At 39.0% G+C, this 9,936-nt stretch overlaps 1 pseudogene; it reads right to left on the bottom strand.

Moving 5' to 3' along the window:
• Positions 1 to 837: 837 nt before the first annotated feature.
• LOC132559905 (alkaline phosphatase, tissue-nonspecific isozyme-like) lies at positions 838 to 9,291 on the bottom strand (annotated as a pseudogene).
• Between the last annotated feature and the right edge of the window lie 645 nt (positions 9,292 to 9,936).

Genomic DNA, 9,936 nt, shown 5'->3' with positions numbered 1-9,936 from the left:
AGGATGTCATCAACGTATGCTGACAGTCAAAACAAATAATACACAACATGATATATGATACATTAAAAGTTTACGTTTTTCTCTTGTTTTTTTTTCAACGTGCTACAAAGTTTGCGCGACAGTTGTTAGTGAAAAAGTAAATGATACTACTGTATATACTGGTTAAGACAATAAGTATAGGAAACATACCCAATTACATGACGATATTACATACCTAGTTATCACATCACAGAATATACCCTTACACCTGTATTCAATATGACGGGTTAGCACCCCGATATAGATTAGTTGAATAATTTATTATCATCTAGATCACTGCATACCATACACGAGATAGACCTATGTTTACACACAAAAATATGTTCAATGCTTTCATCATGTGGCAATATTACATTTGATCACGTGAGCCGTATATTCTGCTCATTTCCAAGACGCATTTTAATGTCTCGCAATACACCCACTTTAAAAATCGTTTCGCAATATTGAAACATTTATTGAATTTATTCGTATAATGTAAAGATGTGGATGAAAATGAACATTTCTTATTTAGATTAATCAATGTTCACGCATGACATAATCATCCTTAGTTCTGAAAGCTCACAGCATTTCCGTAAGTAAGAAGTCACATGAGGTAATATTGACAAACAAATCTACCGACTACGACCTATAGAGACCTTTTGGTATGTCCATGGAACTTTCCAGCGTCGTCTTAGTCTTTACATCGAAAACGCTTTCTCCTCTTTCTTCGTTATGCGATGAATCAACTCTTTCACAGAACTACAAAAACAGCGCTTGTCTTGGGATGATAAGCCATATGAAAATAAGTTTTTTAGAAGTTTACTTAGAGAAAATACGTAAAACAAGCAATAGAATGAAATACTTCTGTACCAGAGTGAAAGTCTCTGTGAATACTCCAGAACACCCCGCAGTAGGTGTCCCCGCAGGAGATTCTCTGCAATGTTGTTTGTTGAGTCCAACACAGGAAGCAAAGGCCATCACATGCGCAATGAAGTTTTGCTCATGTGTTCCGGTAAGGAGGTGTGCCATTGGTCCGTTAGCGTAAACCGGAATATCCTCTCCCGTGTGTGTTTCTGACGACAGAGGGACAGCGCTTCCCTGTCGGACGGCGAAGTCGGCTGAAACACAAACAATGACGGGACTACTAGCAATGTGTTATGTGATGTTTGCCTTAGAGTCTTTTTAGTGGTCAACGGCATCAGGTACAGATTCAATATCTAGATAATCATGTTCCATCTCATCTGAACTCGATGTGCTATCACCTAACTCTGGTAAAATACTTGCTACAATATACCGCTCGGCTAAAGAGAGATTCTCTTAAGCAAATCGACTGAGCATCATATTAGTAAGCCAGAAGTCCCGGATTCGAACCCTTGCGGAGACAACGGAATAAATCTGTCACTTCTCATTCAGAATTATATATGAAGTTATGTAGACTAGTTTCTCGGTGTGGCCATGGGTGATATTTTTGTTAATTAGATAACCCCATTATAAAGGTGTTAATAAAAAAATTATAGTAAATAAAAGATAAATCCTTTCTGAAATTGGTCATGTCATGTTGATGTGGACAATGTGGGGTTTCATATTTTATTTGTATTTTGTTGTATTGTGTTGGCGATAACTATTTTGGCAGTCTCGAATCTGTGTCTACATACCAAAAACTAGCTTTACAGGAAGTGAACTTTTCATAGTGTTTACACGTGGTCATGTGAAGGCGTTTCAAGTTGGAATTTACTGAAACGTAAGTAGTTTGTTACCATAAGTGTTGTTGCGTTTAAGACAGAAATAAATTTCTTCTCTAAAGTTGTAATGTTAGGTTGTAATTAGCAGTATGTTTTGCAATTTTAGCATTTTTTAGTTGGTAACCATGGCAATCACATGTCAAAATCAGAGGAAAGGTTTAATTTACACAGTTTTTATTTCTCTAATATTTATGTAATTGTCATGTAGTTTATAACTATATATACATGTAAGGATGTATTTTTTCATAACCAAACTGCTATACCTTTATATCTCAAACATGACCAATAATTTCAGGAAAATGTAAACTAACTGATTCCTGCTACCTTGAGTCTTTATCTGGTACGTCTTATGGTCTTAACCAGTTATAAAAAGGAATCAATTGATCTAATGAAGATCGGCCTCTCGGTGGTTCTACATAGCGGAGGGGTACAGTGATATACACATACCTGTATTGATGTCGGTAAGATTTTCTCGCCCCTGGGGTCCGTTACTAGACACTAGTGAGGTGTACGGCATCTCATTGTCGCCCATATCATCATTTAACAAACCTAAAATATTGATTAGAATAAATATTGCAGAGATCAAATTAGAGTTTCATTATCTGTTCGTCAATATGTACAACGTATCGTAGTCGTTCCGTTCTTTTATGAAGTCAAAACGTTTTCAGCTACCCCATCCTCAATACTCCAGTGTTACGCTCAATATGGCTCTCTGCACCCATGGAACATTTCATGGCAAAATAGAAGACACAAGCGAAGTAATTTAATTGGTCTAGAACGGGCTTCAGGAGAAAACAATATGTGTTTATGAAACACCATTTCCCCGGTACCAACAAAATTCTGAAGTGGGACATTAAAACTGTACTGTGTAAGACATGTGCTAATTGCATTTACACTTTATGAAATACTTATGTCTTCATTGTGGTAACGATTTTTTTCTTCGTTACAAATAAACATCACATAAAAACATGACCATGCATGTTGGTCAATCATTATCACTGTAGTAAGTACCTCTTAGGATGCAATAGTAATGACCAATGCTATTTTTTTTCAAATATGAGTCAAAGGTCACCGTCAAGGTCACATAGTCAAAAGTTTTGGTTTGGTACCAAAGATCTTGCCACAAGGAACGCACATGCCAAGTATGAAATCTCTACATATTACGGTGCGATATATTTGTGTGCAAGGTTGGTAACAAACAAACAAGCTGACAGCACAAAACAATAGAAAATAAAACAAAGAGGTGGGGGGGGGGGGGGGGGTTAAAAACGAACCAATCACAGGCTGATATGTTTCTTTGGCGATTACAAGGGAGCGACGCCAAACTTCAAAGTCATTACAATATACCGTTATTAGACCTCGAGATTCGCTGGGTGTATATCGAAGTATCAAGCTGGTATTATTCTCGTTTTATCCTCAATGTATCGTACACAGAACCTTAAATTTTGCCATAAAATGTTCCAAAAGCCAGCATTGCAGAGAACGAGTGATCGTGTCACCTGGATAACGTAGCCACCTTTACAATACAGTAATCATTTCTACACCACACGTTACCAAGGATACTGTTGCCCCGACTGGGGAATCCTCCCATCATGAACACGTGGGAATGATCGGCCGTGACAACCATCAATGTCTCCTCCTCATTTGTCAGATTCAGCACTACTTGTACCGCATCCCCAAACGCAACGGTCTCATGTAGAGCGCGCGCACCGTATGTTGCGTGATGGGCGTGGTCTATTTTTCCACCTGCAGAGATAGGTATATTTAAAGACGGGAAACGTTATGACGAATCAATAAGATTCCTCTCTCTCTCTCTCTCTCTCTCTCTCTCTCTCTCTCTCTCTCTCTCTCTCTCTCTCTCTCTCTCTCTCTCTCTCTCTCTCTTATCTCTTAGCAAAGTACTCTCTCTCTCTCTCTCTCTCTCTCTCTCTCTCTCTCTCTCTCTCTCTCTCTCTCTCTCTCTCTCTCTCTCTCTCTCTCTCTCTCTCTCTCTCTCTCTCTCTCTCTCTCTCTCTCTCTCTCTCTCTCTCTCTCTCTCTCTCTCTCTCTCTCTCTCTCTCTCTCTCTCTCTCTCTCTCTCTCTCTCTCTCTCTCTCTCTCTCTCTCTCTCTCTCTCTCTCTCTCTCTCTCTCTCTCTCTCTCTCTCTCTCTCTCTCTCTCTCTCTCTCTCTCTCTCTCTCTCTCTCTCTCTCTCTCTCTCTCTCTCTCTCTCTCTCTCTCTCTCTCTCTCTCTCTCTCTCTCTCTCTCTCTCTCTCTCTCTCTCTCTCTCTCTCTCTCTCTCTCTCTCTCTCTCTCTCTCTCTCTCTCTCTCTCTCTCTCTCTCTCTCTCTCTCTCTCTCTCTCTCTCTCTCTCTCTCTCTCTCTCTCTCTCTCTCTCTCTCTCTCTCTCTCTCTCTCTCTCTCTCTTATTTAATAAGTTTTTTTTCAGTTTTTTTGCACTGAATATATTGAAACCGCTAAAGATTACAATCATTTAATCATTACGTTAATGATATCATGATGTAAATCACTAAAATTTGTCGTGTATTATAATATCATAATATTTGTACTACTTATCAATGGAAAATGATTAACATAGGCTACAAGCTTGTTGTCAAATCCTTTTTCACCGCTGTTTATTTTGTGCCTTCTTGAATTTTAATAATAATAAATAAAAGTATTGTTTAAACTAAAGATTTAATGTTATCGTATTATATGAGGGGCGTCGTCGGTGAAGCAGAAGACGTTCCCCCTTCTGGAATACCTGCACCTAGTTCCCTTTACATTTAGCAAGGTAAATCTGTCTTTTGTTTATATTTTGCCCTGGTTTCATCGACTTTTAGTTTGAATAGTGATTTCGTTAACATGTCGATAATGCATCTTCAGAAAGGATCATATTTTCAACCAATGAGAAGTAGCATATATCACTTCAATCAGCAGATTATTCCTACCTTAACATACCCATACATTCTAACAATTTGAAAAATGCGTGTATTGCTTACAAAGAAGAATATTCTTATAAGCAGAAGGAGACACAGCTCTTACAAAGAGATGAATTGCATTAGTGAAGGATAAGCCGACCTTCTACCAATAACAATAATTCTAAAGGATTGTTGTCAAGCACTTGTATGGCTTTTTGCGTCATTTCCGCTAGAGATGGTTCTCCATCCGGTCCAGTATTTCGCGCGTGCTTGTATTGCATATGCGAAGACTCAGAGAGGCCTGTAATTAAAAAATAAATAAAAGAGTGTAATAACAAAAAGGGGCAGACTATCACTTTGAATAGTAAGCAATATAACAAACGATTGTTCGACATCTTCCAGAGTGCATTGCGATACCCTGTATACCTTCACCGGGGGCGTAAAGAACGACAACTCTGATAATGAATGACGATTGCGAGGAACACTAACCGAGTAAGTGGTCCGTTTTATCCGGCTCGACAGCAGCAAATTGCGCATTATTTCATACGTAAATGTGACTGCTGTTCCGGTTTATCTCGTCTTTAGTCCACTCCTACAACATGTACAAAGTATACCTAACAATGCGGATCAAGGGCGTTTGTCATTATGTGACCTTAATGTTCCCACTCAAAGCACAAACAATCAGCAAACCACAGCAAACTCCATTACCGTTTTATCGGAGGAAATCCAAATATACTCCCTGTTTCTCTCCAACCTTACGCTATGAGATAGGTATGAAAAAAGTCGTTATCTCATCTATGTGGCCGATGAGAAACAGGATGTGTATTTTGATGAACAATTTATATTGTTTTCTTAGGTATTCAGCACCGATTGCTACAGCAGAACTATCTGCATTTGTATTTGTCAGTGTGATACAGCGTACATTTATCTAGGTTCCCTTCTGTTCCCCTGAGTCATTATATCTTTACATAGGTCATTTCCATAGATTCGGGAATTCTAAGTATACATATCAGATACAAGACATAGCTATTTTACCAACCTATACACAATGCCATCGCGACAACGCATTCTGGAGGTACTAAAGCTGCTGACGTTTATACAGAGCCTGTTTCCGGCCTTCCCATGATGCTCCGCACATGAGCGTCATGGGAAAGCCGGGGCCATTCTAACTGTCTATACGAGTCTACAGCGCTACCGCGTCCGATAGATGATAAAATAAACATTCCGAGATCATTATATTTTGCCGTCAAGCTTACATCGATGAGATCAAGATCTTCTCTTCGGTACTGACTTGTGTTCAGCTCGGGACCTGTCTTGTTTTCGGACAGGAAGTAAAGTCTCCCGCCTCCAATTATTGGCGGGAAAACATCATTACAACGTGTTTTTAATCACAAGAGGAATCAAAGACATTGATATCCTACCATAAGTAAAGTCCGACATAGCATAGACAGACAGCCTGGACAGCTAGACATGGGACACAGATATCTCCACGGCCTAACTAGGTGTTATATAACTAACGTATTGAAGGGATCACAGACACTGACGTCACAACGTCCGATAAAGCATACGCTTATAAGGGAAGGTATGCCGTATGGATAACTGGAATACCTGCTTTATTTAAGTTTATCTCCACTGTTGCAATCATTGAAATAAGATGTTTCATTTTAAGCGAATCTGAGTGGATAGCAGAAAAAATATATATATACATATGAATTCTGATTTTATGGGGTTTTTTTTTCAGTCCATACTTACGTTGATGTCTCGCTTATTCATCACGAGCGTGTAAGCAATATCTCGACAGCCTCCCTCAATCACTTCAACATGCAGCTCCGTATCTCCTTCCCAACCACGATCAGATGCGTCGCATGCGTTACTGTAGATTTTCCTGTATACGCTATAAAGAGATTCTCCAGTAATACGTTTAGACAAATAAAGAAAAATATTCTGAAAAAGAACACTATGATCCTTATCTGCATGTCATGGTTTTATCTATTTGAATAATGACACAGTTCAAAATATCGGGTACACATGTACTCGACGTTGTACTTCCTCGTCTGGTTTTTGAAATCATCTCGGTCTTTTTAGGTTTTCTTCAGTCACTTCATAGCGTTCACCAATTAAGACCCTTAGCAAGAGCTATGTGATGTAGTTTAATTCAAGTGTATCTAGTTTAAAGTTTGTGTTGGAAGACGCTGTTCACTTGTGTATATCTATGGTGTTAGTTGTGAATACAGTCTACACGTGTATATCTATGGTGTTAGCTGTGAGTTTAGTCTACACGTGTATATCTATGGTGTTAGCTGTGAATACAGTCTACACGTGTATATCTATGATGTTAGCTGTGAATACAGTCTACACGTGTATATCTAGAGTGTTAACTGTGAGTACAGTCTACACGTGTATATCTAGGGTGTTAGCTGTAAGTACAGTCTACATGTGTATATCTAGGGTGTTAGCTGTGAGTACAGTCTACACGTGTATATCTAGAGTGTTAGCTGTGAGTAGTCTACACGTGTGTATCTAGGGTGTTAGCTGTGAATACAGTCTACACGTGTGTATCTATGGTGTTAGCCGTGAGTATATTCTACACGTGTATATATATATGGTGTTAGCTGTGAATACAGTCTACACGTGTATATCTATGGTGTTAGCTGTGAATACAGTCTACACGTGTATATCTATGATGTTAGCTGTGAATACAGTCTACACGTGTGTATCTATGGTATTAGCCGTGAGTATAGTCTACACGTGTATATATATGGTGTTAGCTGTGAATACAGTCTACACGTGTATATCTAGGGTGTTAGCTGTGAATACAGTCTACACGTGTGTATATCTAGGGTGTATATATATGGTGTTAGCTGTGAATACAGTCTACACGTGTATATCTAGGGTGTTAGCTGTGAATACAGTCTACACGTGTATATCTAGGGTGTTAGCTGTGAATACAGTCTACACGTGTATATCTATGGTGGTAGCTGTGAATACAGTCTACACCTGTATATCTAGGGTGTTAGCTGTGAATACAGTCTACACGTGTATATCTATGGTATTAGCTGTGAATACAGTCTTCACGTGTATATCTATGGTATTAGCTGTGAATACAGTCTACACGTGTATATATAGTGTTAGCTGTGAGTACAGTCTACACGTGTATATCTAGGGTGTTAGCTGTGAGTTAAGTCTACACGTGTATATCTAGGGTGTTAGCTGTGAGTTAAGTCTACACGTGTATATCTAGGGTGTTAGCTGTGAGTTAAGTCTACACGTGTATACCTGTGGTGTTAGCTGTGAGTACAGTCCATACTGTATATCTTTGGTGTTAGCTATGAGTACTGTTTACACGTACAGCTTGTTTTGATGAAAACTGTTTCCGTAATGTTTCGTGTAAGGATGAGCGTTATAGTACGAGATCCCTGTCCACATTTACGTGGAATTTCTCCGACAAAAACCCTCTCATTTTGGCCATATACTTATACATATGTACTTGCCGGTCTTCTGGGATCATCGGGTATATATATATTCGCAATCCGTTGAATTATTTGGTTAGTGCACCTGCCCGTCTAGATTTTGCCATTTCTATCGATCACTATAGATTGTCCCCAGTTGCTTCCAATGTTTCAATGTCTAGACTATTTGTTCCTTTGCTCTAGAAGGATGGAGCAGCTGCATGATGCTGTTTCACTCATTATTTGAGTTCTAGTGTATCTAATTATGAATTTGTTGTGAAATGTCTATTCAGTATTATGTCAGTTGTACACTTAACGTGTAGAATGTAGTTGGTTAACGCTATGTCCAATGGAGTGTTGAATGGACACATCATGGCCCTTAACGAGTTTGACCGCGGTGACAAAAGCGGAGAAGCAGAAATGAATCTGATCAGTCAAACTGGGATTGACAAAATACCCTAATAAGGCCTGTGTTGTTTATATGCAATAGGTGAAGAGATGGGAGACAATTGCTTGGTCTTATCGCTCCATCGCTCACTGGATTAGGTACGATTCAGCATTTTGTATAACTTATATTGGAACTCTTTTGTATGAAAATTTGCGAAAAGAAGAATATTAAAAGAAATATAGAGAGGGACTCAGCACTCTGGACAAATTTGTTTATCGTCATTTGTTACCATACCAAATTCCCCGATCACACCTGTGAACGGGAACTTTTCGTACGCCATGATGTTCTCCTCTCCTGTCTTTCCTTGTAGTTGTCCTTCGTAGATTCGGGACGCTGTGACCGTCGATATTCCCAGCCCGTCGCCTAGGAACAGGATGACATTCTTAGCGACTTCAGTATTATGCTTCTGTCCAATCATCCTCTTCAATGTCTCCTGCGCATGCGTATTCCAATAGGATGCGTCTGAAATGCACAATATTTGCAAATACGTGTATTTGAAAAAAATATTAGATATTATCAATGGTTTATATTGGGTCCCGTTTACTTTTCTACACAGACGAAACGTAACTCGGCAATAACAAAGAACTATGGTTAATCAACGAAATTTATATTGCTACGACTTTGTGCTTCACGCTGTGTTCCGTTATAGTTATTAGCCTATGTAGACGGTGATGCTGAAAGTGACACTTAGGATAACGGTCCACCTACTCCTGTATTCACCACTGGCAGACATAACATGTATTTCGTAGTTCCTACGGTGCGCCACCTATCAGGTTTTGGATAGTTATTCCCCTTTATCACCTTGAAGATTTCATGACCCTTGAGTAGGTGTTTATCTTATGGGATAATCTTATGGGATAATCTCAGCTGGAGCTATGACAATTGACCTAAAAAGACGAGGAGACCGATAGTGTATTTCAGTCTTTCAAACGCGACATCCGTGAACTCTATTTTGCACGCGACTCTGTTCTATATATCATGTGGCCTTACCGTACTTACCACTATCGATCTAGTATACAGGGACGTATAGTACATTATTATACGTCCCTGTAGTATCTATAAAAAACGTAAGCCCCCGGCCGTTTACACTGGAAAACTAAACAAAGAGGTCAGTTCTATAATGATGTTGTTCTCCAATTAAGTACACATTAAATCAATACGTAAAAACCTGCGCGTGGAAAAATGATGAAAGTTATCCCTTTTTCAGACCGACACTATTTTCAGTTGACAGTTGAGCTGTGTTTAGCCAGTTTCTGTAGTATAAATTGTCCAGGTCATGAAGATTTTTCCGTGGTATTTTTACTCAACAAAAACACGAGTTTGTTTAGAGCCTTGGTGTTGTTTCTGATTTTTATATTTTGACAAATTTATAGGAAAT

This window comes from Ylistrum balloti, unplaced genomic scaffold (genome assembly GCF_031769215.1).
Source record: "Ylistrum balloti isolate Yb309-2 unplaced genomic scaffold, AGI_CSIRO_Ybal_v1 Utg370992, whole genome shotgun sequence".
Taxonomy (NCBI): domain Eukaryota; kingdom Metazoa; phylum Mollusca; class Bivalvia; order Pectinida; family Pectinidae; genus Ylistrum; species Ylistrum balloti.
The sequence above is the reverse complement of the archived record's forward strand: the minus strand, read 5'-3'. Positions and strand labels throughout refer to the sequence as shown.